The sequence below is a fragment of the Octopus sinensis genome, linkage group LG4 (genome assembly GCF_006345805.1).
Source record: "Octopus sinensis linkage group LG4, ASM634580v1, whole genome shotgun sequence".
Taxonomy (NCBI): domain Eukaryota; kingdom Metazoa; phylum Mollusca; class Cephalopoda; order Octopoda; family Octopodidae; genus Octopus; species Octopus sinensis.
In genome coordinates, this window is record NC_043000.1 from 12947947 (window position 1) to 12957592 (window position 9646).

The following is a 9646-nucleotide window of genomic DNA, read 5'->3' on the forward strand; positions in this document are numbered from 1 at the left end:
ATGCTTTGGGAACCAGACAAAAATTGTTGCAACTCGGCTGGGATGTGTTACCCCACCCTCCATATTCACCAGATATTGCTCCTTCGGATTTCCACTTATTCAGGTCTCTGCAGAATAGTCTTAATGGTAAAAATTTCAATTCCTTGGATGACATAAAATTCTTTGCCATGAAACCACCTCAATTCTGGGAAGAGGGTATTTTCAAGTAAAAGGAAAGATGGAGACGCATTGTGTAACCAAATGGTTCATATTTGGTTGATTAAAAATGTAATGGCAAGTATTTATTGACCTTTTTCTTTCCTTTAAAAATCGACACGAACTTTCCGGACAACCCAATAAATAATAGATAAAACATGTATATGATCTGCCTGTTTCCTTTATTATTGAAAACAATGAATACGACAGTAACCCAATGTCCGGATTGTTCTACTGAGCAGATAATAGTAGCTGCAATCTTTCTCAACTCTCACTCTGTTTCTTTGAAAATTCTGCCATTAAATGACCAACGTACCTAATTACCTGCTATTACTGACAAGAGCCGTGGATAGCTGTGTCAACAGAGTACTGGACAATCGGTCAAGTGAGTTGCTATGTGTGTATCCTGTCACCAGTGATTACTGGTTGACCTTGGAAGAAAAGGCTCGGTTGTGATGTATTTTATTGCTCAAACTAAGATGGTAACATCACAGACAGACGCTTCACATTTTGTCCCAAGGCCAATAGTTTCGAAGGCGGGGGCAAGACGATTACATCCGTTCAACCGTTCTCTCCGTGTACACCCGATCACTCAGTCTGAGTCGTGACACCAGACATTCCTGCTGTCTACTTTCCTTCCCCCCTCTCTCTCTCTGCAACATTGTGCTCGCCCATTGCACATTCATCATCTGAATCAACAGATTTTCGATGTTCTGATCAACACTTAAACGTGTAAATGTCTTGATTTTCCTCGCTTCACATTTTGTCCCAAGGCCAATAGTTTCGAAGGCGTTCGATCTTAGGGGTCTTCGTCTCTTTCCATTCACACGTACTACAGACGTGTCCCAGATGTGTATTTAAAGGCAGCGAGCTGGCAGAAGCGTTAGCAAGCCGGGCGAAATGCTTAGCAGTATTTCATCTGCCGCTACGTTCTGAGTTCAAATTCCGCCGAGGTCGACTTTGCCTTTCATCCTTTCGGGCTCGATTAAATAAGTACCAGTTATGCACTGGGATCGATATAATCGACTTAATCCGTTTGTCTGTCCTTGTTTGTCCCCTTGTGTGCAATAAAGAATTAAGATGTGCATTTAAAGTAAGGAGTTCTTTCGAGACATTCAGTTTTCCTTCAAAACAGGATGCATAATTATGTGATTTCGGACTGTTTCCCTGACAGTTACTATGGCAATGGCCTTTCAGGCTTAAATACTTTTTATGACCGCTGTACAACATTAAAATTTATCACTTCTGAACTTTCCCATCTTACTGAACTTATCTCTACTTCAAAATACTTCTCCTTCTCCGCTGATTTATAACAGCTGAATGGGGTATCAATAAGTACTAAGATATGCCTCAATTATGCTAATTTGTTTTTAACCTCACTAAATTCCACTCTTTCACTCGTATTACTTGACTGATCCCGCTATTATACAGCCGTTACGCAGACGACTGCGTTGGTACCACATCACTAACTTTAGAACAACTTTTACTTTTCGTATTTTCATCAATAATTTTCACTTTAATCTGGAATTTATGTCCACCTTTTCTAACACATCCATAAATATTCTAGATATCTCTGTCTACAGTGACATCTTCACGTACTCTAAATAGCTATGCTACAAAAGTTCAGGCTCTCAGTCTTGCGATTTTTCTTCTTTGCACATTTACTCTGATGGCACCATCTCTCCAATAATGACCTTGACTTCCTTTTAAAATACAAGCAAATGTTTCATTTTTTCTCTCAGACACAGTTACGCAAAACATATCGGCATTTCCTTCCACTGAACAAATTTCATTAGACACACTTTCATTTTTTGTACTGCATCCATCCTTTCGTAAGTTCGAATTAATTCCATCTGCCACTGGGCTGCTTCAGCATACCATCTTTAAAAACCTCCGCTTTCCATTATCCGACGCCATAACCCTCATAATTTTCTCCAGCTTATCTTTCCACCCTTCTAAAAGGATTGAAAAAGAAAAAAAAAAATCTCGATCTTTTAACTACACGCAGGAGTGGCTGTGTGGTAAGTAGCTTGCTTACCAGCCACATGGTTCCGGGTTCAGTCCCGCTGCGTGGCACCTTGGGCTAGTGTCTTCTTGTATAGCCTCGGGCCGACCAAAGCCTTGTGAGTTGATTTGGTAGAGGGAAACTGAAAAAAGCCCATCGTGTATATGTATATATATGTGTTTGTGTGTGTGTTCGCCCCCCCCCCCACCAACATTGCTGGTGTGTTTATGTTCCCGTAATTTAGCGGTTCGGCAAAAGAGACTGATAGAATAAGTACTAGGCTTACAAAGAATAAGTCCTAGTGTCGATTTGCTCGACTAAAGGCGGTGCTCCAGCAGGGCCACAGTCAAATGACTGAAACAAGTAAAAGAGTAGTACTTCCCTGGCCCTCAGATATACCCAGCCTCGTCACATTCACGTGTTCTGACCTCATTCCATCTCTCTTCTTGCTTGCGTGAGCATCATGACCAAACATCCACTTTCCATACTGGCATAGGTTAGACGTGTCGTCATGGTCGGTGTTAGTACATAATCTCACCTAGATATGTCGGGGACCTCAACCCACCCGGTTTGGTTTCTACGACTGGATGCCCTAAAATCAACCTCTTTACTGAGTGCGTTTGGATGCTTTATTTTTTTCGTGGTATTCGAGAGATGTTACGTCCTCGAAAAGACTAAACAGTCCTCACAACTTCACACTTTACAAAATGTTCAGAATAATTTTTTCGTGAGACTATGGCTAGAGCGGCAATCATGTCCTCGATATGGCCTCACAACTCCACGCCTGCTTGTTCAGCAACTATTTCTAGCATGAATGATTGAGATGCGAAGGATTTCTGACACGGGACCGAACGATAGGTTTTCTGAGATAGGTGTGTATGTTCAAGGCAACGTGACCGAGAAGGCTGAATGAGATAAGGCGATGATAGACAGCCAGGAAGAGGAAGGGGCAAGAGTATGGTGGTGGACAGAGTGAAATAGAGTAAATAGCAGGTAGTTTAGGAGAAGAGAATGAAGGTAGACTGTTCTAAGCACAATTGATTGGCCCAATGTAGCCATTTGTACATAGGCGACCAGATAGGTGAAGAGGTGTTGGTAGTGGCAGAAGAATGGGTCCTGAAGTATATGGATCAGATACGGGGTGAGTGATATAAAGTGTTGGTGAAAAGATCAGAAAAGGTAGAGGAGAACCTTTTGTTACACTGGTAGCAATGTACAACGAACAGAAGAGATCCACTACCAGCCTCAGTCATACCAAAAGTGTTGCCTTTTACCAATCGCTTCTTTCATAGTCATCTCCTATCTTACTTGACCTAGTCTGCTCTATCTCCCTCGTTTCAACTGACCTTGCTCTTGATACAAGCTTTGACTACTCCTCCATCACTACACACACTAGCTCTTCCAAGCCCCTCTCCTCACAAGATATTAAGGTTTTTTAAATTTTCTCTGAAGAAGGACAACTGTCCAAAACATTAAATCACTCACTTCTCATGGTAAATCAACTTAGTGGAATTTATTTTTCTTCCATAATTTTTTAAAATGGTCCTATCTGTTTTGGTACCTAATCAAAAGGAACCAATATTTTACAGGGTTCTGTAATCCAGCTGGCAATAATAACATTATTTCTGCTTAAGACACAAGTCCTGATGTTTTGAAAGGAAAGAGTAAGAACTGGCCCACCACCAACACCACCACCACAAACACTTGACAAGTACTTTATTGACCCCAAACAGATGAGAGGCATAGTTAACCTTGGTGGGATTTGAAATCGGAGCCTAAAGAACCAGAACAAATACCACGAAACATTTTTTCAATGCACTACCGATTCTGGCAATAATAATCATTTCGCATTTAGGCACAAGGTCAGTAATTTTGAAAGAAAAGGGCCAGCGGATGCCATGAAGACAGGGACTTAACTGGTACTTTGTTTTATTGACCTTGGTGGGAAGAGAGGCAAAACTGTCCTTGATAGGATTTGAACTCAGAATGTAAAGAGCCAGAAGGAATACTGCAAAGCAATTTTCTAATGCCCCAATGATTCAGCCTATCCACCATTCTGACAATAATAATAATAATAGTTCTTTCTATTATAGGGACAAGGCCTGAATTTTGGGGGAGAGGGATAATCGATTACATTGACCCCAGTACTTGACTGGTACTTAATTTATCGAGCCCCCAAAAGATAAAAGGCAAAATTGACCTCAGTGGAATTTGAACTCAGGACATAAAGATGGATAAAATGTCACTAAGCATTTTGCTCAGCATGCTAATAATTCTGCCAGCTCACCACTTCATTAATAATAATAATAATAATCCTTTCTACGAGAGATGAAGGCTAGTTGATTACATCAGTTCTAGTGTTTGACTGGTATTTATTTCATCCTTTTGGGATGAATTTGAATTTGGGATGAATTCAGAGATATTTGAACTCAGAATGTAAAGATGGGTGAAATACCACAAAAGCATTTTGTCTGGCATGCTAACAATTCTGCCAGTTTGTCACTTCAATAATAATAATAATAATAATAATAATATCAATGATTGTGAATTTTGGCATAAGGCCAGTAATTCAAGGGAAGGGATACATTGATTACATTGACCCCAGTGCTCAACTGGTACTTATTTTACTGACCCAAAAAGGATAAAAGGCAGTCAAGCTCCAGGGAATTTGAACTCAGAATGTAAATTACTTCTATTATTTACATTTGATGGATATTTGTCCTCATCTTGTTTGTTGTTAACACAACGTTTCAACTGATATACTCTCCCGCCTTCATCAGGTGTCTCGGGGAAATTTCTAACCTGGGTTCTCATTCCTAAGGTATTTTTCAATGTTATTATTATTATTATTATTCAGGTCACTGCTTGGAATCTTGGGGTTAGTAGCCCAGGCTCTTAACCACTATGCCATATGCCCATGGGCGTAGTGGTTAAGAGCGCAGGCTACTAACACCAAGATTCTGAGTTTGATGCCAGGCTGTCACCCGAATAATAATAATAATTAATAACAACAACATATTGAAAAATACCTTAGAAATGAGAACCCAGGTTCGAAATTTCCCCAAGACACCTGATGAAGGCAGGAGGGTATATCAGCCGAAATGTGTTAACAACAAACAAGTTGAGGACAAATATCTGTCAAATGTAAATAATGTAAATAATGTACATAATTCCTCATCTCTCAAATACAGAACTGTATCAGAATGTAAAGACAGACGAAATATTACTAAGCATTTCACCTGGTATGCTAAAGATTCTGCCAGCTCACCACCTTAATAATTATCCTCTCTACAAAAGGAACAAGGTCTGAAATTTAGGGGAAGGAGGATGGTCAGTCTTGTTACCTTAATAATAATAATAATAATAGTAGTAAATATTTGTTGTTTCAGATTTAGGTACAAGGATTAGTCAATACCAATGACATCACTAGTTGACTAGGATTTTATTTTATTGGCCCCAGAGAAACAAAAGCAAAGTTGACCTCAGTACAATTTGAGCTCAAAAGAAAGTCTGCAAAGCATTTTTTCCCAACCCACTAATGATTCTGCCAAACTATTACCAAGACAACAACAATAATAATAATAATAATAATGATAATCCTTTCTGTTATAGCCACAAGGTTTGAAATTTGGGGGGAGGAGGCTAGTCGATTACATTGACCCCAGTGCATAACTGGTACTTCTTTAATCAACCCTGAAAGGATGAAAGGCAAATTTGAACTCAGAACGGAGCAACAGTTGAAATACTGCTAAGCATTTCGTCCAGCACATTAACCCATTTGTTACCAACCTGGCTGAAACTGGCTCTGGCTCTGAGTACAAATGTCTTGTTTTCATAAGTTTTGAATTAAAATCTTCCACCAAACCTTAGTCATAATTTATGGTTCTAACACTAGCTGAATGATAACTAAGTTATTTTACTAATTTTTTTTGTTATATTTAACATAATTGAAAGAAACACAGAGTATCTCAAAAGAAATACAGTAACGAAAGGGTTAACAATTCTGCCAACTCACTGCCTTATATAATAATAATAATAATAATGAATTAAAATTTTGGCAGAAGTCCAGTAAGTTTGAGAGAGGTGGTGGTGGTGAAGGGCTAGTCGATTACATCGACCTCAGTACTCAACTGGTACTTATATATTTGACCCCGAAAGTTGATCCAGGCAGAATTTGAACTCAGAACATAAAGATGGCTAAAATACCACTAAGCATTTTGCCCAGCATGTAAACATTTCTGCCAGCTTCACCACCCTCACTAATAATAATAATAATAATAATAATAATAATAATTACAACAACTATTGTATATATTTTAAAATTTATTTCATATAATCAAAATTATACAAAAATTAAATTTTTTTTTTTTTTATTTAGTTGTAAATTGATAAAGTAGAGCAGAGTCTTAACATAAAGCACAGACTTTTCCATAAGAGGAGAGCCTTCCAATTTTGATGATGAATGGTGGATTTCTAAGACAAACTGACCAAATAATGGAAAAAAGGGAAGGAGGAATGGGGGAAAACTGAAGTAATAAAGACAGAAAAAAAATTGAAGTAACAGTTGCACAATAACAATAGTTTCTAGTGCAGGCACAAGGCCTGAAACCTTAAGGAGCAAGGGAGTTAGTCGATATCATTGACTCAAGTACATGACTGGTACTTTATTGTATTGAACTCCCCCAAAGGTAGAAATGATTCGGTGGGATTTGAACTTAGAATATGAAGAGCCAAAACAAATACCGCAAAGAATTTGTAGTCTGATGCTCTAATGATTTTTGCCAATCCACCATCTTGTACAACGATAATGATTTTCTAATTTAGGCACATGGCCAAAAGTTTTGAGAAGAGAAAAACTGGTCAATACCATTGAAAAGCATTTGTCTGATGCTCAAATAATTCTGCCAACCCATCACCTTGCATAACAACCACCACAAAAAAAAAAAAAAAATAATGGTTTCAAATTTTGGCACAAGGCCAGCAATTTTAGGCGAGGGGGTTAGTCATTTATATTGACCTCAGTAGTCAACAGGTACTTATTTTATCAGTCCTAAAAAGGATAAAAGGCAAAAATTGACCCTGGTGGGATTTGAACTCACAGCATAAATGAAAGAAATGCTGCTAAACATTTTTGTCCAACATGCTAATGAGTCTGCCAGCTCATTGCCTTCATAATAATCCTTGCTACTATAGGTACAAAGCCTGAAATTTTGGGAGCATGGGCCAGTTGATTAACTCAGCCCCAGTGCTTAACTGATGCTTATTTTATCAACCCCTGAAAGGATGAAAGCAAAGACAACCTTGGCTGAATTTGAACCCAGATTATAAAGACAGAAGAAAGCTTGCTACTTTGATGATGATAGTAATAATAATAATAATAATAATAATAATAATCTTTTCTACTGTAGACACAAGGCCTGAAGTTTTGGGGGAGGGGATAAGTCGATTATATCGACCCCAGTGCGTAACTGGTACTTATTTCACCGACCTTGAAAGGATGAAAGGCTAAGTCAACCTTGGTGGAATTTCAACTTGGAACGTAGCGATGGGTAAAAGCATTTTGCCCAATGTGCTAATGATTCTGCCAGCTTAAGTAGTAACAATCCTTTCTACTATAGGCACAAGACCTGAAATTTTGGAGGAGGGGGCAAACGATTACATCGACCCCAATTTGTAACTGGTACTAATTTCACCGACTCCGAAAAGATGAAAGGCAAAGTCAACCTCGGCAGAATTTCAACTCAGAATGTAGCAATGGGCAAAATACTGTTAAGCATTTTGCCCGGTGTGCTAATGATTCTGCCAGCTTGAATAATAATAATAATAATCCTTTCTATTTTTAGGTGCAAGGCCTAAAATTTTGGGTACTTAATTTATCAACCCTGAAAAGGATGAAAGGTAAAGTCGACCTCAGCAAAATAATAATAATAATTTCAAATTTTGGCAGAAGGCCAGAAATTATGGAGAGGGGATAAATCACTTACATTAACCCCAGGGCTTAACTGGTACTTGTTTTATTGACCTGAAAAGGGATGAAAGGCAAAGTCAACCTCAGTGGAATATAAACTCAAAGTGTAAAAATAGACGAAATGTCAGAGCATTTTGCCCAGCATAAACACAAGGCCTGAAGTTTTGGGGAATGAATCTAGTTGATTACATTGACCCTAGCACTCAGCAGGTACCTATTTTATCTTGACATAAAATTATGTGTATGTATATATACATACACACACACGTGTGTATACACATGCATGTATATATATATATATATATATATATATATATATATATATGTATATATGCAGACACATAATCTTCATAGCAGATAACACTTCAACACAAGATTTGAAACTTAATGCTATCTTAAACAGTTTCTCAGCTTATTGTGCCCCTTCATAACAATAAAACCCACTCCATAGAGAGAAAGATAAAAAAAAATGAATGCAAAATGGAAGACAAAGCTTCAAGTTCAGCAGTAAGAATAAAGAATTGAAACACAAAACTTGCACCAAGAAATCTCAGAGCTCTGATACTGTCTTCCAGTTTAATAAAGACTGGAAGAATAATTTATACTTAAAATATTGTTTGAAGTGTGTGCATTGAGGCATATTAGTAAGAAATATATGTAATGAAAATGTAAAGCAAGCTACAATGGTTTAAATCAAAATGTTGTGAGTTACACAAACAGTTTATGTAAGGAGCAAATGTTCGAGAGAGAGAGAGAGAGTGTGTGTGTGTGTGTGTGTGTGTGTGTGTGTGTGTGTGTGTGTGTGTGTGTGTGTGTGTGTGTGTGTGTGTGTGTGTGTGTGTGTGTACATATGTATCTGAGGGAGAGAGAAAAGAGTATAGAATCTAACTCAGATAATATACTCAAATCTTCAGTTATTGTAAGTTTGACAAAACCGAAGCAGGCTAGTCACCAGACTCTGATACCTGGGGGTGCCTCAGAATATTCTTGGTGGCCCTAATTTGTATTGCAGGAAGGTTTTTGTAAACTGTATTTATTAAACCTGAGGGTGCATCATTGAATAGTGAGGGGGCAGTGCTGCCAAGTGCTCCCCTTAGTGATGGGCATGTTTCGACACATACCCAAACTTATACTAGCTAAACTCTTCTTTAATCCCTTAACTAAATGCTAGATGGTGTGTGTATCTTAAAGTAGGGGAATTTACTCCAGAAGGAACATGTAATTAAATCTGCTCAGTTTGAGATCTTGAATAATTCTTAAAAAACATAAAAGAAAAAACAAGCTGATAGAATAAGATCGGTCATGAGCAAAAGGTCCACAACAGTTTCTGAATGGCATACCTATTGAAAAATTACCTTAAACATTTTTTTAGTATCGTGGCCCACCTGATGATGAGTAAAGTCTCATGCAGCCCACTTCTTGGAAATGGTCGCTCATGCCTGGAATAGATCAACAAATAATGAAGAGAACAATAGAAA